The 27,313-nt window shown below is 41.5% G+C and overlaps 1 long non-coding RNA gene across 3 annotated transcripts in view; it reads right to left on the bottom strand.

Annotated features, from left to right (window-relative positions):
* Positions 1-1,553: 1,553 nt before the first annotated feature.
* The window catches only part of LOC106097260 (leucine zipper protein 1), a 50,396-nt gene continuing 24,636 nt past the window's right edge, over positions 1,554-27,313 (bottom strand). For 2 of the 3 annotated variants that reach the window (XR_002057307.2, XR_002057306.2), the window contains 6 exons: positions 16,953-17,309; positions 14,609-16,835; positions 13,160-13,749; positions 12,947-13,066; positions 7,617-7,888; positions 1,554-6,947 (listed from right to left, as the gene is read on the bottom strand). This is a non-coding gene — a long non-coding RNA (leucine zipper protein 1). Of the gene's footprint in view, positions 6,948-7,616; positions 7,889-12,946; positions 13,067-13,159; positions 13,750-14,608; positions 16,836-16,952; positions 17,310-17,435; positions 17,487-27,313 lie in introns of all 3 variants that reach the window. The other variant, XR_002057308.2, reaches the window with a different exon arrangement.

Here is a 27,313-nt window from a genome sequence, read left to right as displayed (position 1 = left end):
TTGATTTACTGGATGCACAGTCACCACATCCCAAAGGTGCATCTGAGTACAGTGAACTCATCAACACCTTCATGGTACATTATCCTGCTGGAAGCAGTCATCAGAAGATGTGTACACTCTGGTCAGAGCTGGTAGAGCAGATTCTGATCCTATCATCTATTTTTCCATGTAAACTGTAACCTCAGTGTTTTTATTGTTAGCTGACAGTAATAGTAACCAATGTGGTCCTCTGCATGCCCTTGTAACGAGTGTCTGTAGAGTTACTGTTGCTTTCCTATCAGCTCAAAGATGTTTAACAATCCTCCTGTGTCATGTGATGCTGCCATGTCAGCTGACGTTTGCATTAATAAGCAACTAAACCCAATGATGTGGCTGACGGAACAATTGAACCTTAAAGCAATATTACATAATCACCATCTATACAAATTGATGGGGTGTCAAACATAAGGCCAGGGGGCCAGAAATGGCCCCGCACACTCGATGGCTTTGGAAAATGTGAAGGAGGGCATAAATTTGGAACTTAACTGCACTTTTGTAAATGTTTACAGCTTTTACTCCTGATTAAAGGGATGCCCCATACACATTCATATTACACTAATGAGCATAATGTTTAAATAATCAATTATAAGAGAGAAAAAGCCCAGTTTTCACTACTATAGAAGTGTATTTTTTATTGTTTACATTGGGTATTGAATTAAAAAAAACTTTCTGCTTTATAATTATATTAATTCTTTAATGCAGCAGCATATCATTATCAAGTAGAAAAACTGAGATAATTGTTGAAATCACACTTTTTTCTTATGCCAACATATATTCTTATGCAGGGATTAAATGTGTAGTCACACTTCTTTACATTGACAGAAATGGGAGTTTGACTTATCCTAAGTGGGCTGTATGTGTCCTGTGATGTAAAAAGAGTTTGATATCCCTGGTCTACGGTACATTATATGAGACATCTTTAAAGTTCAGTCCTGCACCTGAAAGCCTGGCAGCTCGACTGAACGTGTTGAGGCTTGTAGTCTGGAGGTGCACAAAACTGGCACTTGAAGGAAAACACCGTGCAGCTCAAGCTGGAATAGGAATAACAACTCCTCTGGGATTCAGCCAGTGTTACCTATGATTTCCAAAATAACTGAGACTCGGGGTCTTTTTATGGTAATCATCATAAAAAGAGTGACTTACTGAGTAAGACGGGGCTATTTCAAAGTAACCTACAGCTGCAGGAAAAGAAATGCTGGCTTTCACAAAGCAAGGCGTAGCTGTTTAAGAGAAAGATGTGTGTGCTGACTTTGCATTCCACAGCAGCCTGCGGTTTTTCCCCCTTTGTACCTGACCAATTTTGCCTCATTTGTCTCCCTGCTTATTTTGCATACCATCAGCTGCTGTTCTCTCCACTCCGTCCAAACCAGGATTCTCTCTTGCACACACACACACACGCACAAAATGGGTGTACCGCTATGAAATCAAAACTTGCTGAGCTTGTTGGACAAAGAAAATAAAAAGAGATTAACATACACGTTTGCATTTTTACACAGGTTCCAACACGGAGACGCTTTACAAACAGGTTGGTTTTTATTTTTATTGGAATACATATGGTCTGCTGTACAGCTTCAAGAGACCTACATGCAGAGTGCGCCAGCCACAGAAAGGTTAAAACATGCACAATGTATTAAGTTTAAAACGAAAAAAAGAAGCCTCCCCACACAGTACACCTGGCATTGCTGACACAGAGAAGCAGTAATCAATCATAAAACAATTTTGATCTGATTTTAATCACATGTACGTCTGTGTTTGACACCTCTGTCTGTTAGTCTCCTTGTTCTGCACACACATTTATATACACTCATCTATTAAAAAAACCCAAATAAACAAACAAATAAACCCCTCATTTGTACAGTTCGGAAAATCTTAGATGTGGATGGATCAGCGTTAAGAGAGAGAACATCCAGTTTAAAAAAAAAAAATGTATTCTTTTAATTCGTTATCCGATTGTTCCTGTTAAGATTGTATGTTTCAATATATACACATGTCTGGGGACCTGCACGCTTCTTTCTTTGGCAGCACTTTCAAACATACAGCACAGAAGATGTACAAACCCTGAATTTATGAGCGAGGGAGATCAGGGCGGCAAAGCGGCTGGAGCAGTGAATGGTCCCCGATTTAAAAAAAAAAAAAACATGAAACAAAAAAAGAGAAAAGGGACTCAACACCGGAGACCTGCTCAGCTCTGATAAAACGCACATAACTCTCACTCTTCAAAGACTATCGCTGGCTTCTCTTTTTCCTCATCCACGGTGCGTCATCATGTCTCCAGGTTGTGAGAAACGTCTTGCATTAAAACTACCAAGCACAAAATACACGAAGAAGAACTCTCCAGGAGTGTGACAGAGAAAAAGGAGAAAAAAAAAAACCCCTCTTTAAATCAAGATGGACAAATACTTTATATATTTCAATAATAAGGCCCACTTTACAAAATTAGTTTTTCCTTAAATAAAATCTATCCAATATAGATTCCAAAATAAGACATCTTTTGTTTAACAAAGAGAAAAAAAACATCCATAAGAAGAGAGCTGACAGAGAAAAGACAAACCTCACTTATATTTCCCCTTTATTTCAGAATCTTAAGAGACACCGTGTCCTCCTGGGGAAACTCTTGCACCGTCTCTGTAAACTGTAAATACTGTGGAATGATGCTGGCACATTGTTAAAAGGCTGAGACACAAACATGATTCCTTCACTGAGTGCATGCCAATTTCCTTTACCTGCTGAGATGATTCTTGAAAAGAATTTACAAAAAGAAACAAATAATAAACCCTACATAACCAGCTGTGGTACATTCAGCAAACAGCTACGGACAATTTTGGGGGCACAGAAGAGGAAACGTTTTAACAACGGGCGACTTAAAGGGGGCATTAGTTGTTTAAGTGCTGATTAAGTGCAGATTACAGCCTATGCCATCCAATGACACCATAACCCTGGCTTCACAATGGAGGCATTTGAGGACAAGGGCCTGCTAACTGCCCAAGAGCCATTCCTCCGATCTCCACTAAGTACATTCTAGTCTACTTTTATAAAAGGAAAAACAAAATGTTTATAGATATACCACCACCACATCTTAAGAGGATTTCTATTAACTCTTTAGCTGGTATCCTAGCAGGAAAGCAGAAGCAGCCTCTTTTTGTTTTTAAACAGCAGCTATTACACCATTGCTGTAATTCAGTCCACATTCAACCATCAATCACAAATCAGAGGAGATATCAGGAAAAGAAAACAGCCCTGGAATCCTTAAAACCTGTGAAATTATCACTGCAGCCACCCCCCAGAGAAATGCTTCACAGTGGTGCTGCTTAGGGATCGGTGGAGGAGTATCACATTGGATTGGAAGAAAACAGTAACAAGAACTTTATGGGCCATGAGGCAGGATAATGGGTGGATTAGGGCACTGGCTCTGGTGCTTGCATCACCATCCTGACCCACAAACGCCCTCCAGCCAACTCAGGGATCTGCAGACGCCACTTGAGCTTTAAATGAGAACCCTCGCTGACATATCAACAACAGCAACACGCAAACACTGAGAGAAGAGCACGTGTATATCTGGCAGAAACGGACACTCGATACCTCCCCCGGGTGTTTTAATTATCATCAAGTGCACGTCACTGCCAAGCTGGCCATTTTTGACGCTCCTGTATTTAGAAGCCCTGAATCAAGATGTAGAGACAGGATTAGACCCAGATCTGACCTTTCACCTTTCAGCTACCCAGGGAGCTGCCCATCATTTTCTGGTGACAGGCCTCTGCACCAGTAGCACACATCACTGCTGTTTAGGGCAAAGGTTTTCCTTTTAGGAAATGAGAATCTAAGGAAAATACAGAGAAACAGAGGGAGGAGGAAGGGACACTTGGTTTTTAGCAAAATCCTAAAAGTTAAAATTGGTCGAAAAGATGAGAGACTGGGGAGGAGAGGGCCTTCTCTCTTGGTAAATGAGAAGAGTCGCAGTAGGAACAATAACAGAGGGAGCACAGGAGGACATGATCATCATGTCTTGGCTTGTGCACTGAGAGCTCTAAACAGTGCGTCTGGTCCGTTTTTGCTCCATCATAAAGCCGGTGGAGGCGGCTGGCCACGAAGCAAGCCTTTCAGAGGCAGAGCTGCACCCTGTGACTCTGACAGTCAAATCCAAAAGACACAGCGGCGTGGGTCATGTTCTTTAACAGGGTGCTTTGGAGGTGGGTTAGAAAAGGAGTTTTGGTGTTTTGTGCGAGAGTCTTATTTCATCTTCATTCAGGGAGGACTTCCCCTAAATATAATTTTACCATGTCAACCAAAACAATTCTCAAATAAAAGAAAAATGCAATTAAAAAGCAAACGAACAAATCTGAACCTTACATGTTTGTATTACATGTTATTTATGTTTACTGCAAGTGTAAGGAAATGGTGTGAGTCTGAATTTGTCGGGACAGTTTACCTCCGCATCTCAAGGCACAGACGAACATACTGTAGATATTACTGCTAGAAGGTAAACATAAAGGAAAGAGACTGGTGAAAATGTGCATTCGTAAAGGTAAACTTTTAGTTTTAACCTAGCAAACTTCCTACTTACAGTCATCACCTCCTTTTGTACACGACGACGGCTGAAATGGTTACAGATATTGCAGTGGGGGTGGGGGGGACAGTTTAATTGCATATAATCTCCTGCTTGCATAAACTGTAAAGTGACAAAGTGGCAACAGACACAGGTCCTGCCATTAGGCAGATCTTTTCACAATAAAAGAACCTGCACATATATGGAGACTAATAAATATTACAGCTTGATGGCGGCTGGTAGAATACAGGAGACCAAAAAACAAACAAACAAAAAAAAAAAATAAGTGAACCAGATCATCCCCAGCAGGGTCCGACAACACAGCATTAAAATCCACAACAGCAGAGGAGCCAGATGGAGAGCAGGCTTTTAAAAAGTCCCAAGTTCTTTCACAGATCCAGAACTTGGTCCAGAGTTGTCACAGTTATGGTTATGTTTCTCTCGCTTTTTTTCCCCCTCGTCTGCAGTTTAACAGATGCGAGAGACAAAGAATGCAGTCGTGTTGGATCGGTGCATCAAGCCATCGAGCAATTGGTCATTCTCAGCTGCATTCCTCCTGAGCAACATTCATAAATTTTGTTCTAGGATTAAAAGTTTACATGGCCTGTCATTCTGCAGTCAATCTTCTGCAACAGTCTCAAGATCCTGCCGGTGCCTGTTGAAAGACTTTATGGAGAAACTTGAATACGTCAGCAGGGTTTCTGATGACCTCAGCAAAAAAACAAACAAACAAAAAAAAAAAACACCACCTCATTTTATTACTGGCCGGTGGCTAAATTGAATTCTACTGCACAGTCTCCGCCGTAGTGGCCCCTGCCAATGAGTGATTACTCCAACATACCAACCCACCAGGTGTTGTTTATCGTCGTAACAAAATAATACACCTCTATAGAAATAAGAAAGAGAGACACTAGCACGATTCGCACGGCGAACCAAGTCATGTACAAGCAGGACTGTCACTTCCTGGTTAGAAGTCCAACGCCCTTGGGTCGTTCCTATGACTGGTGTGTACACAGTACTTATGACAGCACTAAAAAAAAAAAAAAAAATGTCCGCCCTGTCAGGCTACGGTTGCTGGTAATCGAAAGTCCAAAGTTCAGTTCAAACAGAAACTCCATTTTTGCTATGGCTCTTTCAAAACACATGGATGAGGACAGTTGCAACAGCTGTAAAATAAAGAACCATGGAAACCGTGTCATGGTTTGAGGTTATAAACAATGCCTCCCCCCCATCCTCATGTTTTTTATTTATTTATTTTTTCTTCTTGCATGTGCAATCCATTTCATTGCGTGCAGTCCACTTTCTTTTTTCAAATGACACAGTTGAGAAGAAAGCGAAAGGATGATGCAGAACAGGAAGCGAATTACAAAAGAATCAAAATGACAGAAAAACATAAACAAGGTCCCGGCCTGTGAAGACAAAAGAAAAAAGAAAAATGTGTCTGTGCGTACGTCTGTATTTGTGTGTGTGTGTGCGTGCGCCTAAAATCCAGCCAACCGGCAACCCTTTAAGCATGCTGAGTCACAATCTTTCAAGTGTTCTTCATTTATTACTTAGAAACATGCAAATCTTCATTCAGCATCTAAGACCTCAAATTAAATCCAGTTTGAGGTTACCGCGTGCTGGAAAGTCGGGATATGGGCTGAAATTAAACCGAAAGTTAAAAATGTGGATGTGTTTGCTTCTTGTTTTGTGGATACGTTTGCATGGCTTGTGTTTGGTGAAGAGGGGAAGGGATGGGGTTGGATGAAGGTTTTCAGAGGAAAAACGAGTCTGAAACAAAACCGAGGGTAATTCGCTTCCTGTTTTTGGTCACATTTAAAGTAGCGATCTTTTGGTTTTATGGAGAATCCTACGGGAAAATCCAGCCCTGTGAGAGAGAAAGATGCACTGCTGTTGACTGAGGATTGGGTTTGTCTTTTCAGTGATGAAGAAAAGTTGAAATTTCGAAGCACAAGTGACATTTCCAGCTACTCTGAGGTTACTGTAACAAACTCTTGAGTCTGTTTTCCTCCAACTCTGGCGCACAGGAAAATCTCCAGCCCTGCGCAGCGTGCCAGCCTCTCCCTTGTCAAGTTTCAGGATTACACTATAATACATCCAACACAAGAAGCAGAAGATAATACACTGGCCGGTGAGGAAACCTCCAAAAACACTGTACAGGCGCTGACCTTCCATGCACGGCTTTTTCTGGAACAGTTCTGAATAGGAAGAAGCGTCCATGTCTCAGCGTACACTCATCATCAGGTCGGTGGTTTGTTGTTCAGTGTGGCTGCAAAACTGTTGTCTGCTGGAGGTGGTGGTGATCTATGTAGCCGTCATTTGATGGGAAACTAGCGCTTGGCCCTTATTTTGCAGTTGAGAGCTTAATGGAGTGTTGTTATGGGAGGGGGAAAAAGTGAATAAAAAAGAGACACATTTAGTCCTTCATTTTTCAAAAATGTTATCATAACTATTCATCTTTGTTAGAAACATGACTGGTCTGTAATTTCCTTATAATTTTGTGGAAAGTTTGCCAGAAAGAACAAGATAATTTGCAAGCAATTATGGGGGAAAAAATAGAGGCCGAGCTCATTGGTAGACCTCCAATTTAAATCACAATTTTTAATTTCCAGTCTTTTAGTCAGGATACGGCAAATCAGCTGTAGATGTAAAATGTGAATATCATTAGTATGATGGAGGAATGAGGTCTCCATTCCTAAATGAAGTTACTGTATGCTTATCTGGGTTCAAAATAAGCTTTTCTCTCAGAAAACGTTACATTTTCCATAATTTATCCCTAATTATGCTAGTCTTTCCAGAGGAAGTCACCAAAAAAGCATATTTAACTTCACTGCTTGAGAATTTTGCTGCAGCGCAGTTCGTAAACTGCCTTATGCAAAGATTTCATCACTGTCGCTATGACGATAATATATAAATAGGAGGCGAAAGCCCCTTTAGAGATGAGACACTGTTCCCAAAGAGGTAAGTAATAATTGTATATTTTAATTAACTATCAGGAGTTAATAGAAAAGAAAATCCAGCCATCTCCTACCTGTCCACTTGCTTCAATCCTCCTCCTCACTTGGTCTAATGTTGCTCTGACTGACGCTGGCTCCACGGTCTGCCTCCCGCTCCACTCCTCCCCTCAGCTCTGGCCCCTAAGCCTTGCCCCCGACTGGACCAGGGCTCCCCTCCTCTAGAGGAGGCTCCAGGTGTCCTGCTTATCCGATCGTAAGAGGTCCCCAGATCACTACTGGGTATCTGTCGTCTCCAAGAGGCTGGGCTGTGACTCGGGTTTGGACTGGGGTCCAGGTTATCAGAAGCCTGAAAGAAAGAAATTACATTTAAAAACTGGCTGTTGTATTAACTGGCATCCGAAGTAAGCGCTTTTCCAAGTTTAAGAGGAATAATTTGGATTTCTTTGCTGAAATTTAATGCCAAACTCTGGAGTTTGTCTATAGGAGCTCTGGGCATTTTGTGGGGCCTTGTTCGGACCTTTGTCTTATGTGGGCATTGCCTACATGCCGTTAATATTAACTGGTGTGCGACAAGTAAAGTCTGCCATGTGGATTTCTGCCAGGGGAAAAATCCCCAACCAAAAACCCCAAACATACCCCAAGCTGAGAGATTTATAATTTGGCGGGCTCACTAGAAAACAAACCCCAAGTTTCTAGTTTGTGGTGGATACAATGGCACGTCCCCTCTCATAACCTCAGTAACCCTTCTCTAAGAAAGCGAGAGTTGGATGACGATGCAGTTCTTAAAGCACACAGAAACAGCACCCCGCTCCTGTAATTTCAGTTTTTAAATAAGCACCATAATTAGTGACATTTGGTGGGCTGGAGTTGGCTTCTGGTGCAGTTTTAGAAAGCATTCTTGCTAATTGGCTTTAATGGAGCCCTGCTGGTCTGCCTTTCACAGTCTCCTGGGGGAGACAGGAAATCAGTCACCAGTGAAGGCTGCCAAAGTGGGTGTGCTCAGTGTGGTCACTTCCTGCAACAGTCACTGTGGGAGGAAACCGTCAAGTGGCATATTCTCCTTCTATGGTAAGTTAACGCTCCAAGACTGGGAGTTTTCACGAACTTTCCTCGAAATGGATGTAGAGTTCCTCCTACACTCAACGGGAGGTTTGTACCGTACAACACATGGCAGTGGAATTAAAATAATGCTTGGTTAAATAAAACCCCCAACAAAACCCCCCAAATACACACACATTGCACAAAAGTGCTGCTCTTTGACCAACTTTTATATGTCAAATGAACAAGCCAAATACTCTAAGATATTAAGAAAATTAGTTTGACTTTTGGGAAATAGTCTCAAGTTTCACATAGCTATGAAAAATATGAAGCCAGACTAAAAAAAAAAATGTTGAAACAGGTTTTTCTGGAGTCTTTGTCCACATCAAATTACACTTTTTGTACAGACTAAACCAGGAAATGTTGCAGTATTTTTGTGAGTTTTACATTTTCAGGATTATTTATTTATTTCACCTTTATCCACCCAGTAAATCCCTCGAGATTTAATCTAATTTTCAAGGGAGAACTGGCCAGGAATGTCCTTTTAACAAAGCCAGCATAGCTGTTTAACCTGCTTCAGCTTTTATCTGGGGCACTGACATGAGAATGGCTTCTCTCTCTGCTTCCAATTGAAGGAGCATCTCAGCCAAAATGCTGAAATATGACTAAGTGTGTCTGACTTAATAAATGCCTATGCAACTCATCTATGTTGAAATTTCAAGAGAAAACAAGGAGGATGAATTTTGCTCTTTGATGAACTTATGGCCAACAGATTTGTGAAATAAATAAAGTAGTGCATTCGAGTTCTTCCAGATCAGTTTTTTCTGTTTGTGGTTGCTTGTTTGCTGATGACTTGTTTCACAAGAGGTGAAACTTTATTAAAAAAATGAGAGTATTGTCAGATTTTAAAAATCAGGAGGACAGCTTAAAGTGGATCAACTCTCGACTCCACACTTTACTGCTAGTATAATATTTTCTGGTGCCTCGCTCCTTGGCCAAACGTAAATTCACAGCTCATTCGAGTGCAGGCTGAAGTTTCCTACTGCTACAATGGAGTGGAAGTACTACAAAGACATTCTGTTCTCGCAGTCTAAGGTGTGGAGTGACTGCTACAGAAAACAAGCAACCCCTATTTAAATGCCGGCCTGTTAGGCAATTCAAATCAAGTGTGCTTGGAATGCAATGCAAGCGGTTGTGTGCGTGTGTATGTGTGAACGTGTGTGGTGGAGCTGTGGCACACACAGCTTTCCCTGCTAGCAGCAATGCTAACTGTTAAGCCATCTGCTCATACTTGTAAAACACAAAGGGTAACTGATGATCATGGGAATGCCACTGCACAAATCTGAACATCATAGAAGCTCTAAAAGGATAAAAGATTGAATGAGGCTCGATAAATGCCATCACTACATGCCAAAGCAGTTGATAGTTTAGCCACACTCCTAAAGTGTTGGTTCAGATAAACTAGATACGACCATGACCTTTCACTGGAGGAAAAGATGTCCGTCTGTCTCTATTATAAATAACCTCTAGATAATTTATACATGAGGTTCAAAAGTGAAAGCTAATCAATAAGCTATCAGTCTGCTCAGGGTGCTGAGGGTACTTATAGGAATTGGAAGTGTTTTCTCCTCCTTAATTCCCATCGATCAATATGTTCTCACTGGTCCACAGAAAGCTGATTTTCAGTCTGCTCTCCTTCCATCACCGGGGCATGAAAGATAGTCACAAAAATCTGATGTTTAAATCTCTAGAAGAAAAACAATTTTTTAAAAATGTTCTTCAATCATCATTTTAAAGGTTCAAAGACAATTTTACGAGGAGCAAACATGTCAAACAAAAACAAACGCAGACTTTGATGAATCAAGAGGAGCACAGATGCCCACCCAGCTGAATAACAACTGATGGGGTGTCAGTTAATGATGCTGAGAGCGGCTCCGTCTGGAACCTTGTAATAATACAACCCTCTTTTATCAACCTCTGACACTGCAAACACAGACTAATCCCAACCTTCCACTGTCCTAAGTACAGCTGTATTTATCCAAGCCTCTTGGGAACGGACGCAGTTCAGACCGCTGAAATATTCTACAAATCCAAACCAAAGATGATCGGCTTTGCTCCAAGACACGCTTCAAAGCCCACTTATGTTTTTGAAGAAACTTATTTTTTATTGCACTGGGGTAATTTCTGCACATAATTGCTATCCAAATCGAGTGACCAGTTCATGCATGAAATGTCATGATGAACAAGGTTCTGCCACAGATTCGAATGAGTGGATTTGGGAAATTCCCACAATAAAATTAAAAAGTGCACGAGTGACAAAAAAATGAACAGGGGGACGGTGGTTTAACAGTTCACAGCTGATCTTAAACAACAGAGACGGGACTTGTTCGATGGTTCCGGGTTCCCGGACCACAAAGCATCAGTGATGTGGGACAGCAGGCTTATCTTAAGTAGTTGTGGTTGTGAAATTGCAGAGCTAAGGTCAAGGCCGAGTGGCACTGAGTGGGCACTGCTTGATGGGAGCATTAAAAAATATAAAACTCAAGGTTATTTTGTTAATGCCAGGGTTTTATGATAAAGAAAAAGAGCGAGGCCCTTCACACTTTTTCTACCGGTCTGCTAAATATCAGTGATGAAAGGGGGTGTTTGAGGGTTGGGGCTCAGTGTTGGGTAGATTGCATTAAGCCCATTGATGATAATGACTGGGGAGGAGTCCAGCAGGCAATTATAGCTCCGAGGCCATGCTAGCTGTAATGTTTTTATACCACGCTTGATTCAGAGGAGAGACTCCAGCTTAATGTTCCAGTGTCTGAGCCTGCTTTCACTGCTTTGAATAAAATGAACCTATATACTATAGTATGTGTATGTAGTAGTGCGCATATGTAAGTAAAGACTAAGAGTCGAGCCACTGCAGGCTCATTTTCCTACAAAAGAAATGAAGACATGTTGATAAACAATCAGCTGTTCAAGATTGGGTCTAAAACCACTAAAATGCTTGGATAAGACAGGGAATCCCATGTCTGCAGCTAAGGGTGGATACTGGCAAACAATTGAAGTTCCCAGAGAATGTCACCCATACTACACCCTGACCTGACATCCTTTTCTTCTCAGACTCTATCAAACAGGCACCAAAAATCAAGGGATTTGTGGAGGCGTGCCGAAGCTGTGCCTAGCAACCTAGTTGTGACGCCATTGTCTCTATACTGAGCACTGATGAGGATAGCAGTGAATGGAATGACAAAGGAGGGAGGAATACGCCGCATCCACAGAAAAAGCCACTAGAAGAGGAGTTGAAGAGGGGAGATCCTTGGCTTGCTCCAGGGATTCATGCTGATCAACCCCAGCCAGATGGTTATGATGCTGAAAGACCCGAAACCCCCCATTTCCCCCGACACATCACTGAAGATGCATCCGAGCGATTCATGACAATGTATTTATAAATCATAGCATCCACTATATACCAAAAACACAAGTACATTAACACTGTGCCCCAGTAATAGGTTTTTACCTCATCCTTCCATTTTTAAATCTCTAGTTATGATCTCACATACATGATATCACAATATAATCACAATGGCCCACATATCACAATGCAATTTTTGAGGCTAACAGTGGAAAAGTTTGCCACACTTAAATTGGAAAAAAAAAAGCAACAACAACAACAACAAAAAAGCTCTTAAACAGCGACAACATACTATGTACAAAATAAAGTCATGAAATAAAGTCGCAGACCTTAACAGACACCTTTGCTTATTACATGGTGTCTTCCAGAATAGCAAACTGAGTCTCTCACTGATGTGGTAGCACATTCACATAGGAGAAAGCTATTTTCTTCTCCTTGAGGTTTTTCTAACCTACTTTTCCCCCTGTTGAGGTCTTTTTCATTTCCATCCTCACTACTTTCTGTCCCACCCTTTTCTCTTTGTGCTTACTGGGGCAGCAGGAGTGGGGCCTGCAGAACTGCTGTGCTAAGCTTGAAGTCACGGAGCCTGGCGTCAGGGAAAAATACCAGCTGAGCTCTAATGCAAAGTTGACACACCAGGAGCTAAGGCCTGCAGCTGCACTCTGTGTGGAGTCTTTATCTTCATGCTAAAACTATTTGCAGAGAACAATACTTTAAGCGCAATACCAACTTTATTAATCGAGTATCACCAATTCATTTTTTTAAATTTACAAATGCTTGAGAAATGTACCAAGAAAACAGACTCAAGGAACATTAAGCATATTTCAAAGCAGAACAAAAATGAAAATAAAGTTGCATCCAATAGCCACGTGTGTTTAATATCATATCTGATAAAAACAAAAGCCTATAAAAACTGAATCTACTACAGGAAAGTGTTAAAAACCTGAAGTCAGTTTCCCTTACCGGAGGCTGCTGTGAATATGATCGGCTCCAGGACTGAGAGGTAACGGGTGCATGGGGTATGGCCCTTCCCAACCCTCCAGTTTCCATAGGGGGAGACTGAGAGATCTTACGCATGTACACCTGGGAGAAAAAGAAAATTCCCTCTATTATTTTTTTTCCTTTTCTGTTTTGTGTGTGAAATTACTTTGATATACACTTATTAACTTTCCCCACCTCAGCAGGGGATGGCTTGGCTCCCTTCTGTGCTGCAGCATTTCCGCCGCCTCCGTTTCCACTGTTTACAGAGTCCTCTGTGTCAAAGGTGGTTGCCCTGTAAGCCCTCCACGTTGTTGCAGTTTCTGTTTCATCTTCAGACCCGCCATCTGTCATTGCTCTCGTACTCTTTCCTCGACTTCCCTCGTCCACAGACATGGCGCTTTTGTTCCTCCAGGGGCTTCTCATGGTCACATTCTTCATATCTGGCAAACTGTCTTCGTGTGACGGTTGGCTTTGCCGTTGGCTTCTCCAGCTGGTGACGGTGGTTGTGCTGCTGCTGCTGCTGCTCTCAAATCCTGATTCTGTGTCGTTGAAGTCCGAGGAAGTGACGTCCGGGGACTGGAGGCTAAAGTTGCTGCGCTGGCAGCACAGGTGGCTGGTGGTGGTCTCCACCCTGGAAGTGTTGTGGAGTTTAGACCTTGATGATGAATCACTGTGGCTGTGTGGCCCACAGTCTTGGTCCTGGCATGGCCGCAAAGTGATCTCACTCTTGGGTATGGAGATCTCATATGGGACGGAAATACTGCCGTGATGGTCAGTGTTTGGGCCTGGCAATATAAATAAAATGACATATTTATACAGATGCAACAAGCTGACAGTACTGCACTGTGCTTTAAAATATCAGTTTTTGGGGGGGGGAGGCAAAATTAATCTCGGTCCAACACTTTGGCTCAGGACAAAAACAAATGACATCCTATCAGCTTAAGTTTGTGTTTAATACTTGTTAGCAAATATTAGCATGTCACTAGGCTCTCTTTTCTTTCCCCTCATCTGTAACCAGTCAAGGCAGGTGGCTGCCTATTCCTGAGCCTGGTTCTTCCTGTTAGAAGGGAGTTTTTCCTTCCTACTGTCACCAAGTCTTTTCTTGTGGGGAGGGGGTGGGGGGGATTGTTGGGATTTTCTGAGTTGAACTGAATAAAGATGATCATCTAAGGGAACACAATTTCATTCTGCACAGAAACAGGTGGTTCTGCCGCCAACATGACTAGGGGTTAATTACATTAAAACACCCAACCCTACAGAAGAGAAAAGCACATTTACAGACTGCTACAAAAAACCTTTACCTTTACTAAGGTTTAATGTTGGAGAAGCAGATGCTGATGACTGATAGGCGTTCACCTGGCACCACTTTCTGGACATCATGATGATGCATGTGGTGCTAGAACCCTAATGAGAACTTTTCTGACTAATAATGGAGCTTGTAGCATGTTTAATTACCCTAACAGCCTGTCCAAAAAGTGTGCTACAGTTTTGTGAGTGCTGCAAGTTGTGAGCACTAATTAGAAGGTTTCTAGTGACAACAAATAAAAATCTTGTCTTTACTGTACTATTTAGAATTAGTATCTAGATCCTGTCCTGAAAAATGCAGTATAAGTTACTAGATCGTTCTAAATTGTTGACACGTACCTATAACGATGTTACTGGTAGATGTGTGGCGTTCTTTAATAGGCGCAGGTTCACTGGACACACTGCTGCTGCGACTGCTGGTTCTGGAAGAGCTTGGATCATTTGGGTAGATGGTTATACTACTGGTGATTTTATTAGTAGTAGTCACTATTGGTTTGGTCGAGATCTTGGGTTTCCCATTTGTAGGCAAGGGTTCTGAAATCATTACTTCCTTTCTGTCAATTTCAACAATAGCAGGCTTGATCACAGCTCTTGACCTCAGTGCCTCTCTAGGACTGCATACTCGTTGGATTTCAATCCCTGCTGGAGTATGCATGGGTCCCTGGTGACCTCCCTCAGCTACCTGTGACCGGCTGTGCAGCTCTTCATCAAAGGAGCTCCTGGAGGAGGAACCCTCTGAATGCGAGTCCTGGACTTGAGGGTATCTAGAATACCTGGAGGTTACAGTCCTACTGCTTACGGTTGTGCTAGCTGCCTCAGCTGCTTCAGCTGTAGGGTCCAGCTCAGATGGCCTTGATCCAGTAGATTCTGTTTCTGAGGCAGAAGAATGACCCTCTGACCCCTGGTCATTGGGCAGCAAGGGATTGATGTGAGATCTGTAGGCTGTGTATGAGCCATTGGCTTTGGATATAGTAGAAATAGAAGAAGATACAGATTCCTGAATCTGGTCTGCTGGTTCCTGATCGGAGACGGGCACCGTTTCCTTCTCTAGAGCAGAGATGCTGTTCATGGTACTGGAAGTACTGTCAGGCACGACATCAGAGTTGTTAGATTCACTGTCACTACCTACATACAGTTTTGAGAACTTTTCTCTGCTCTTCTTGATGTCATCTGTATGCTTGTGAGCTGTCCTTAGTGGCTTCTGGTCATTAGCTGCTGGAGGGTATCGACTAAGGACGGACATCTTCTTGGTATCACTAGAAGTTGTATTCACAGAGCTGTATGTGGTTCCTCTTGGCTTTTCCTCAGCTCCTCGCACTGTATCTCGTATTCCATTATCAGATGAATTTGTGGTAGTTGTAGTTCTGGGTGTCCTTCTCTTTAGAGCAGGACTGAGGGCTCTCCTCACTGACTTGGGAGAACCCTTCTCAGAGTTGCTAAAATCTTTGTTCCAAGATTTATGCTGAGGAGATAAATCCCTGTTCCTATGTTTTGGGGAACTTGGCTCTGGGACAGTTGCTGCACTTCTATATTTGGGCTTTTCTTGTCTAAACCCTCCCTTCAGGATAGTCTCTTCATTCTCAACTTTGCCATTTTCAATGACCTTAGCAGTGCTGCTTCCATTGCCGTGTTTATCCAAGTTACCAATTCCATTTCCTCCGATTCCGCCTTTTCCACACAGCTGCATCCTGAGGTGTTCCACCTGCTCATTTAACTTTCGAACTCGGTCCCTTTCTATCTGGAACTTCTCGTGAAGTTCGCCATTTTTGGACTCCGAGTTCTTCAAATCCTCTTCCACAATCTCCAACTGCTTGAGGCGGTTCTTCAGTCGTTCTACCTCCTGTGTCAGCTCCTTTACTTTGTTGTCCTCCTGCGAGCCTTCAAGACCGCTGTTTTTCTCATTCTCAGACAGCTTTGAGTAGTCAAGGCTCTTCTTCCGTCCAGCCAGCTTACTCGTTAAGAGCGCTGTGGATGTTAGCTCATCTTCAATTCTTGAGCTCATGAAATCTGCTCTGCCAGAATCCGTTGACATGCCAAAGCGATTCTTCGCGTGCGCCAGCTTTTCTTCCAACTTCAGAATGGTCTTCTCATCTTCTCTTTGTTTCTCTAGCAGCCTATTACGCTCATTCGCAAAGGTTTGGGTGAATCCCTTGAGCTTTTCAAGCTCCATAGCCAAGGCCTGCTCTGTTTTCTCCAGCTTTGTCTCAGACCCCTCCACCTCTTTCAAACGGGCTTTTAGTGTCTCCAACTCAGATGAGAGCTTCTTGGTTAAGTTTTTCTCCTCATTGAGGCTAAGGCAGAGCTGGCTGCAGTCAGACTTGCTTTTCCCAAAAGCTTCTTCCAGTTTCTCGAGTTCAGCCATCCGTCGCTGAAGACGTTCTATTTCTGCCTTTAGCTCTTTCGTAAGGTTTTCCTCCTCTTCCAGTTTCTCTCTGACTGTGCGGCAAAGATCCTCAGCTTTACGTACCTCCTCATCTTTCCCCTGGATCTTCAAGAGACGTTTTCTCAGGGCTTCCACATCACCGAGCAGGGACGAGTTACTTCCCTCTGCCTGGATAATTTTATCCTGCAGAGGAGAGAGTACAACAGTTCTTTTCATGTATTGCATTTCTTTTTCTCTTCATTCATTCTTGTGAAATGCACAAACATACACAACTCTCCACACACTGTCACAACTACTTACCTGTAGGTCAAGAAGCTCATCCTCAGACTTCTGTAGCTTGTTTGTTGCTTCTTCCAGTTCATCAAGTCTTCGGCCAAGACTCTGCAGCTTGTGCTTCAGGTGGCGATGGGTCATGTCTTTATGATCCGACATGGTTCCAGATTTCTTTCTATTGTATCGGCCAAGTTTCTATGTTGTCCAGATTATCTGATGAAAATCTGATGGGGAGTCCACATCTGTGCCGTTGTGCTACCAAGTTCTTTAGGCTGTCAAGGAAAAGCTCCTTTTTCTTGTTAGGCTGTTCTGATTCGTTTTGCCACCGTCTCTTTAAGACATCAAAATTCCCTCAGAGTGGTTTTCAGCAGACAAATCTGTCATCTGTAGGAGGCACAGAGAGAACACTTAGTCATCTCTAATTTCACAATGACAACCATTTGTATTCTCAAACGTAACACAGTGAGTACAGGAAGTAAGTCAGAGAACATAGAAATTAGCTCACTGAACCTTGTGCCGCACGCACATGGAGACCATATAAGGACAGGCCACACACAAGTCCTGTATTATAAACACACATATAGACATTATTTATATATAAATCAAACCTAATTCACAATTACAGGATTATATAACAACTGCGCAACATAATGAGAAATTGTTTTTTCTGAATAACCATAAAGTCAGCCCATCTTTTCATATTTGAAAAATTGTGTCAAAAATACACTTCCTTACTTTGATAAGCAAACATAATCCATAACTATGCCTCCCTTCCCTTTTGCCACTAAACTGCCATACAGTTCATCTTGCCCATAATTTAAAGGATGCGAGTGGATGACAAGGTTTTTAGTACATCTCCACATGCTCCCACACCCACACAAACAATGCTGAGTCCCTGGTTCTTGATCCTGTATCGATTCTTGCCTGCTTGCTTTTGCTGACAGCGGCATTTCTCAATAACACCAACCTCCTCCACTACATTACCGGTCTGTCTCAACACTACACCAGTCATAGTCCATTCAGACAGTAACGATTAAAAAGACAACACTGTGACAAGGAGGTTTTGATTGTCTCCAACATAAGTGCAGATTACACAATTAAGAATTAATGTCTTGCAAATTGGGATATTTACGTCACTGTGTCTTTCTGTTGTTAGTACAAAGATGTAAAAAGGGGGGAGGGTGACATTTTCACAACCATTAGAGTGTGAGTCGTAACTGCAAGCTCAGCATGGCTCAGTGCGATGAGAACACAGAATATTAGCACATTACAGTCTGACTGTAGGCAGAGTCTTGGTTAATCTAACTGTCAACACACTTAAGTCAATCATGACTCAAGCAGTGAGTTCTCCTGCTCGTGCTTCTAGACCCTATTACGTCCCTTCCCCCCAATGATTCTGACTGGAGGGGAAAAAAAAAAAAAAAATCGACCTAAGGGTAGGACACAACATCATCATTTATTAATCCCCTGACAATCAGCAGTCTCTCTTCTTTACCCCGGACTCAGCTCAGGCAGCTTGTCTGAAGCTACACACCGCAACATAACAAGACTACTACAGTTTGCTTTTGAAGTAGATAACTTTTACTGCTGCAAAACATCAACCAGTGCAGTAAATTCACCAAACATATTTCACCTCTTTGAACCATGTACGTAGATGGTATACAGTATGGTAAAACATGTCGTAGTGGTTTGCGCCAAGACAGAATAATATATTTTCTATAGTTTCAGATGGTGTAAAAAACCCAAACTGCTCAGCCCACAGTTCATTAAATGTCTTGTTGAACATAAACTAAAGCAGTAAGCTTTGAAAGCAAAAATTACTTAATGACAAAGCACAATGTGGACTCAAAGGCTTTGGCTGTAGGGTTTTAATTATTTTTTACTTTCATGAGGTCTAGTGGTTTGGTAATCTTCTCTCTGGAGTGTAAGACACTGAGGAAATAAAGAACATGGGCTTAGTATGAAGGAAGACAAATGGGAGAATTTGGAGCGAAAACTGCTAGCCTAGCTGTCTATTTGAATGCCAAAGCACCTTACTCTATAAGTCACTTTTGATGCACTGACATTGCTCAGCTGTGGCTTGTTAAGTGAGCTGTAGACCAATTTATCTCTCTTGTCTAGAGCTAGTCGCTCTATTCCAAAGCTATCCTGACTGATCCCCTTCCAGCAGAGTAAAATTACAGAGAAATTCCCATCGATCTATTAAAAACAGAGAGCAGACACTCTGACAAAAATATTTAGGTTCAAGACAACTCTGTAGACTTCAGCACAAAGCAGGAAAGATAAACCTAGCGAAAAACAAAAAGAAGTCCAGTAAATTACAATCGCTGTGCCTCAGGCTCTAGACCGCAAAACTAGGTAGAAATCTGTCCAGTTTGGTGACCCTATGATCTTGACCACATTTATTATTTTTTTAAATAATTTTATCTTTAACTTTATCTTTAACATAATCCCAAATCTGACTTAGTGTTCAAATCTGGTCCCGAAAAGCAGCTCCGGTTAAGCCCTGTCCTGCTTAATAAATGTGTTTTGCTAGATCCAGACACTCCTGTCTTGGCAGGCTGCCTACCTCTCCTCTCATTCACTCTTTATTTCATTGCCAGTTCTCTACCTCCCTCTCTCTCCCTCATGTCTCCCCTTCATCTCTCTCTAACACGCACACCAGCACGGCCAACAGAACGCTTTCAAGGGGTGGCAGTGCGTGCAAAGTGACTCTGGCAAGGGCCTGCTTCTGCCAAACCAATCAACATACATGATTCACTTATGGCAGGCCTGGGGCCTCATTATCCATGTTCAGGACAAGACAAGAGGGAAATAAAAGGCTAGTGGGTGAAAGGCGGAGAGCAGAAACAAGATGAGGAAAAGGGGGGAAGCAAAAAAATGAGCACTAAAGAAATTACTGTATGAATGAATGAAAAAGAAGAATCCAAGCAGTATTTAGTTAAAGACCATGCATTCCTTCTTTTGCAATCCAAGATCCAGATCAGATAAGCACTTTTAAAACTGCATTTATGTCTCTATATTCCTTTGTTTTTCAACAGCTGGCTACTCATAAGTCAGTAGGATATTCTGTACAGCCAAGAACATGAAAACATGCTAAAGGGAGGATAAAGAGGGAAGGAAGTAGGGCAGGAGTGGGGCTGCTGAGGTATTCTGAACTCAGCTCCAAGTTTCATTCCCCTGTTCTGTGCTTTGTTTGACAATTATGGAAAACCTAGATGGGGGCAGGAGCTTTGAGGCAGGGAAACTGACCCGTTTTATGCAGACACATTCCTAATGATGGACTAACCAGGGCACTGGCAGTCCCTCATGCTACCTTGTCTGCTCTTATCCAGGACACTGACAAGCTGTCCTTGGCCAGTTCTCTCTTTTCGCAGAAGTGTATTCCTAACTTGAACACGGTTTATAAATTACAGCCCAGACACAGAGAGTATATTTAAAAGCCCGTCTGCTCGGATGATCAGGTCAATCGGGACAATTGGTAACCAGATATTTCAGTCATTGGTTTCTGAACACATTCCTCCCATTCATTTTCTTTCGCAATGGTTGCATTGTTCTGACTATGTGACAAACCTGTGTAACTCCTGCAACTATCTGACCCAATTCTGATATAGAACTGTATATGAGGAGAGCGCTCATCCCGTCACTATATGATGCCGGCCTCTTCCACTTCCCTGAAACGTGGACAGGATGTCCACTACTTGACCTTCATGCTCTATTTTGCTGTTGTTACAAAACTGAGGGCACGGAAACTGTTGATTGCAACATGAGATCAGCGAGTACCGTAAACGCCATCTGAATAAGTCACTGAGGTTCTTTGGAAATAGAGAAAAGTCAGAGAGTTGGTGTTAAAAAGGACAAGAATGAATGGAAGGTGGTTCCAGTGAAATGGGGATAGCTGTTGGAAAGAAAGGAATAATAAACCAGGAACATGTGAAGGTAAAAACCCAAGGTCACAGTGTTACTGATACCAAGGCATGACTGAATTACCAATCAATTCAAGCAGGCAGTTACCTTCAGCCCTCAGGGTATAAGGGATTCAAGTGAAACACCGTACTCCAGTTAGTTTTGTAATTAAAATAAAGATGATAAACAGCATTTAATCATTTTAAGGATTTTAATGAATTTATTATGCCCTGTGATTTTAGCATGTTAGATTAAGTAATCAAGAACAAATTCCACTTAAAGCCTAGTTAAAAACTGTCCAATCCACTGTAAACATTGGCCTACAAGCTTATCAATTCCCTTTCTTAATGCCAGCATGTTTTCGGACAGCTCTGAAGCCACACAGGACATTTTTTTCCATTCTGAAAACTGGTCAGATTTGAACAAAGTAAATTGACAAAGAATTTGACCAGGAAGTGAAATGGTCAAGGCATTGTCATCAATGCACATGAACAATGCACGCACAACTGTAGCAGAGACCATTCTTTTTTAAAGCCATCACAGTCTTTAAACCTGTGCCTCCAATGGGCAAGAAAGGTCCTAACTGTAAGTTGCAAAGTGCAGAATTAAATGTGCCAATTTCTGCAACCAAATGGCAAGAAGTTGAACAGCTTCTTCTATCTTAACAATTGAGCCACTGTAGGGAATAAAGCTAAAAAAAAAAAAAAAGCATAATTTTTATATTAAACAAAGGGAACAAAGGGAAAAATTGGTCAATTGTAAAAATTATAGTAACTATTTATTTCCTCGCCTAGGTTTGCACCAGCGTATTAGTAACCCAGCAGCCCAGCAGGCCTAAGCTGCATCTCGCCGTTTCTGTGTGTAAAGCTCCACATGCACAGCCCTGCTGTCATGTCTGCCCATTAATTAGCATCACTGCTCATGGAAAGGTCTACATAAATCAAGTGTAACATTAAACATACATCAGCTAAACTTTCCAATGGATCTTCAGACTGATGATGATCAATTTCTGAGCAACGAGGAAGAGAAAATAAGAATCAGTCCAGTTCAACAGACGAATGACGATGCAATGGAAGGGCCGAACAATGATGTATGAGAGAAGAGGGTGAGAAAAAGAAGAGGTGAAAGCAGAGGGGCCTCCCGGGACTACTGTTGTTCTGAGGAGTCACAGAACAGCAGAAGGATATACAAGTAAAACTTTGTAGAGGAGGTCCATGCACTCTCCCTGTGCTCACACTCACACATACACACACACCAAGGTTACAATCATACACCATATCATTAAGGCTTTAGCCACTCTCTTCCTGCCTGCCTGCTGCCTTCAGTACATTCTGTTCTCTCCATGAAAAAGAGAAGGAAGGAAAGAAAGAAAAAAAAAATCACCTCTCTGTTGCACTTGACATTGGGTTGGAACTTATAGGCCTGAAGCTTCTCTGCCTCATACACGGTAGTTAAAGAAGGGCTCCAGTCCAATCAAAATGCCTCAACCACATCTTCATGTAGGGGGGTTGTTGCCAGTTTGAATATTTAAATGTGTGACATGTATCGTGTATTTTGTGTGTCGAGCGAGTGAGTGAGTGAGTGAGTGAGTGAGTGAGTGAGTGAGTGAGTGAGTGAAAGGACAACTGCAGTGGAAGGATGCTGGCGCAGCAGTGGAAGCCACAAGATGGTGGAGAGACCTGATGCTTGGCCTGCATTTTTCCGTTTTTCCAAGAAAGAGAAAACCGACATCCCATAATGTTTGGTTTCCTGTGCTGTCATGTTGCTTTTTCTCCATTTCTTTCACCCTTTCAGTTTTGCACCACTTCTGGAAAAATGGTGAAGAAGTGAAAGGCAGTGTTGCACTTCAGCAGAAAAATGGATAAGGAGCTAAGGTTGGTGTAGCTTGTTCAACAGAAAAAGCTGAAGTGGGATGGGAATAGCAAGTTGGATTTTTCCTGAAGCGCCAGAGTGAAATAGCAATTTACAGTATAAGTACTGAAATGTGGTGAAATAGTGGGTAAAGAGAACGTCGTCTCTAGTAGAAAAATAGATATGTTTATGTAAGGGGACATGGCAGTTAACCACAACCATAAAGACAAAGCAGATGCTGTCTGAATGTCAGGAGAACATCACTTAATGTTAAAACACATCTTAGTGATGATTTTGTGTCCCCTTAAAACAAGGTAAGGTGATACGTCAGGGTTTTTTTAAGATTGGTAGATGATGGAATTACTCAGCAACTGTATGAATTTATTTTTTCTTAAGATGTAAAATGAACTTCAACTTGCACAGACTTTGGATAGTGTGAAAAACCAACATTTGTTAGTTATAGATGGAGAGCAACAAAATTTGTGTGCACACACACACAAAGGAAAGGACAGTCTGCCATCTGTCACACTATAAAAAGGGTTAGAGATATCACCAGAACCAATACTTATGTTACCTTTTAATACCAAAATTCATAAAATGGGATGGTTTTACTTTTGTCCCCTAGTAGTGCAGGTACGATAGATTAGAAAAACTAATAGTCTGATACTAATTAATAATAATAATAAAATACTATCAGATTAGAAGCATCTTTAAGACTGACACCCTGGCATTTATAAGGACTTTCGAGAGGTCAGTAAAGCTCCCATTTCAACAAGACTGAAGTATTACACAGTTGTCATAACTGTTAACGTGGCCAGCAAACAGATTAATGCTAGCCATGTAACTATTAGCAATTACCCACAATAAATCTATTAGGTCATCATCAGTGGCTTTGGCTAGTAATAAAACAATAATATTAATATTGAAGCTAAACAGAAAATGCTATCAGTCATAACAGACTGTTATTTTAACAGAATAACACAATCAATTGTTCATAAAAAGTGTTATGTTTCTCTTAAAGCGCCAGATTGAAGCTGAGAAAAGTTTACTGGCAACTAGACAGAAACAGGAAATAAACAACACTGTAGCAACTTTAACATTTGTATCGACAATTATAGTTCAAATCTTTGTTTAATCAACCCCCCCACCCCCCATTACTTAATTTTATCCCCCTTGGTATCAAAAATTGCATCGAGTATTTTTCTGAGTATCAGTATCAGGTCTGTCCAGCTGAAAGGTGGTCAAAAGTTATGCTTAAGGTAAGTAAAAGTTCTGCTTGTGACCAGTCTATGGTTGTGACCCACATTTCTCAGTCTGTCAGTTTTAGCTTGAAAGCTTTGGTGAAAAGTAACCATTCTCTTCCCTGTGAGCCTAGTAACCCGTACCCATTTCTAGGTCTCTTATCCCCTCCCCTCCCCTGTCGGTCTACATCAAGGGCCTTGTTGCTGGGGCTTAAACCACCACTACACTTGTGAGGATGGGCATGATAAGTAGATGAGAGGGAGGGGAAAGAGGGAGGATGTGGATGAGAAAGCCCACAAGAGGTGGAAGAGAGGGTAAGACAGATGTGGCAGGGTGAGTGAAAAAAAGCAAAAGGAGTTGTCAGACTCGTTGGAAGAGTATTACTGTTCCAAACATGTACTACATTTTTGGCTTCTCTGGTTATGACCTGATTGAAGATGTGCCTTTGAAGAGATTGAATTCAACTCAAAGCTCCCAGAGCTTTTTTCTTTGGGCTTTGCTCCTAATCTTTATGGCCAAACAGTGAATTGTAGCATGTTTTCCAACAGAAATAAGGATTACATCCACAAGCCACCGTTGCTGCAACACAGAAGGAGAAAAGCAGGAGAAGCAGGGGAAGTATATTTGATGCTCTATTTAAAACTCAGCACCCGAAAATACTAGCCAGTCAGTAGCTAACTTGTCCTCGGGCAGATCTGCAGCCAAGGAGATCTGGAGCAACTTAAATCTAGTCAGTTCAACAGAAACACAAAATATCTCAAAAATGCATGGATTCTTTGATCCCCAAGAGCACATGGATATTAAAAACCCAGAGCTGTCTCTTTACTTGCTATAAATCAGTGTCAGTGCTGACAAATTAGAAGAATCAGGCCTACTCTGATCAGGCAGCTTCTAATAAAAAAACAAGGCCACAATGATACATCTGCCAACTGGCTGACTGGCTTCTCCAAAACTACTGGTCAGTTTATACTTCAATTCTGGGCTGTGGTTTCAGTTCATACCTCGGTTTTTCTTTAGAGGGGAAGAATAAAAACAGGGAAAACAAAAAAATCTCTTTACTGCAGACCTGATAAATTGATCATAATCAGATCAAAACAAAAAATATATTTTCAGTTCACTCATTACATGAATGATCTTCAGGAGGCACTTTTTGTAAATTCTTGTGTTTATAAAAAAAAAAAAGAAAGTCTAACCTTCTTAACTCAAGCTAACAGCAGAAGAAACCACTAGTATGACTTTATGTCCGCTGTGTAATGTGTTGTAGGGATATCAACTGAAGCTGAACTAGAACCGGGCGGTACTTTCATTTCAGTTCCACACAGTGCCACAAGACAATCAATGTAACCTTTACTTAACCGGACAAGCCATTATTTTCGATGGTGACCTGCTAAAAAGGCAGAGGTCTGTGGGGAAATGGAGGTACAGCTATAAAAAGAAGTATCAAAAGTTACATTTCAAAACGCCCATTGGCAAAACGCTACCCCCAACTGATTAATGTTTTCATTAAACTCTAAAGAAGGTAAATGCGATAGATAGCTTTGAACATTACAGCTTTTACCATACTAGCCTTCTTTAGCCCGGCACATGCAGGTCCACATGGGTATTAAGATCCAGGAAAGCTAAACTGAGGATGTTTGAATCCCATTTCTTCACAAAAAGCATTCAGAAAATGAGCTTTAAAGTTAACTGCTTTGTGTGCATCAACTCATATCCATAGCCTGCCTATTTGTCAGTGAGCTTAATATCCTTATCAACTGGATCATTATCAACTCTATAAACTTTGCTCATGTGGTACATTCTTATCATGAAGAAAAAATAAAGTGTGGCACACTTGTTCCCAGTCCAACTTTTTGATTGGTAAAGTCCTTTGATACTAAAGACTAACTTTCAGACACTCTGACAGACATCTGTATAACCCAACATATTTCTTTGTCTTGCTCAATCATCTAGGCAAGTAAATCCCAAAAAGTTGATTCCGTTCATCTGGATGTAGCATTTTCAGTGGGAGATATGTTAGCTGAAACTAGCCCACTGAACAAACAATGGGCTGTGAGGTCAGTTCCTTGATCATTAATATGCAAATTGTCATGACCATTGATCAACAACCACTGATCGAAGACCATTGATCAATGACAAGGAGTACCATTAAACACACACCCAGCTGAAGAGAACATATACTTTATTTTTCCCAAAGTTAGAAAGTGCCTTAAATTGCTGACATATGTAAATAGCTGTGTGTATGGACACTTGTATTTCAGACAAAGGCGAGCTTAGCAAAACCTTCATTTTGATGTTCTGGTTAAAATTTATGTCCCATTTGAGTTGCCGCATAGTTCGAGAAATATTTTCGTACTTCTAATGAATTATGTCCTTAGCATGTTATCCTCCATGCTTGGGTTCAGAGGTCACCAACCCCTCCAAATAGCACTCCTATGTGTCTCTTATGGAGGAGGTATTGTTATGAAGAGAGTGGATTCTGCTGCTGCTGATTTATCTGTGATACTAGCCATTTGCCATTAAACACGACATAAATAAAAATAAGTAAAGAAGAGATGGCAGAAACACCCTTCAGCCATGTTGTGAGCATTGACGTTACATAGTTTGTCCACCAGAGGGCATTTGAGAATGTCCCTGATGGAAACACAAACATCTAGTGCCACTAACACAACAACTAGTTGATGTGAGCAGTGTTGGGGAGAGTGTAAATAAGTAAATAACCACACATAACAAATGTTAAGAAATGCATTTACATCTCATGTGTCTTAAAGAAACAAATCAGCCGATAAATCTGTTTTCAAAATAATGATAATAATAAAAAACTGGTGTCAGTATCTGTCCCACAAATCCTATATTGGTCGGACTCTAAAGTAAACTGGCGGACGACGTAGAAAATCAAAGTCTACGTTTGTTGACAAACAGTGCGGTTGTTGTGGAGCTAACAAATTACAATAAGGAAGCATAATAAAATCCTATCTGATAAGGTAGTAACAACCAGTTTCACAACCATCAATCCAATGGACTCATTGCCTCCAAGCATGACAATTCCGCTAATAAACCCTGGGATATTTTTCGGGAAGCTGCCAATTCCAAAACAGTGACTCAGATACATGGCGACGGAGCTGTGCACACCTGAGTCATAAACTGTGTTTAAATCCAGTTATAATACACCTTTCAGTTAATTCAGTGCTATTAAACCACTGTAATGTAGTTTAAACGGTGAATATCAAATACTCGCCAAACTGCTGCACTGAAAAGAACATATCCATTCTCTCTCTCACAAAGGCCACCAGTCTGAAATGTTAGCATGCTTGCCGACTTTTTCCTGAAGTTTTGTGTAACACATTTAACAGCTTTTAATTAAGATAATAGCAGCATGTTTTAATGCTGAA

Source organism: Oreochromis niloticus, linkage group LG19, assembly GCF_001858045.2.
Source record: "Oreochromis niloticus isolate F11D_XX linkage group LG19, O_niloticus_UMD_NMBU, whole genome shotgun sequence".
NCBI classification, from domain to species: domain Eukaryota; kingdom Metazoa; phylum Chordata; class Actinopteri; order Cichliformes; family Cichlidae; genus Oreochromis; species Oreochromis niloticus.
Note: the sequence above shows the minus strand (reverse complement) of the source record. Positions and strands in the feature narration are given on the sequence as shown.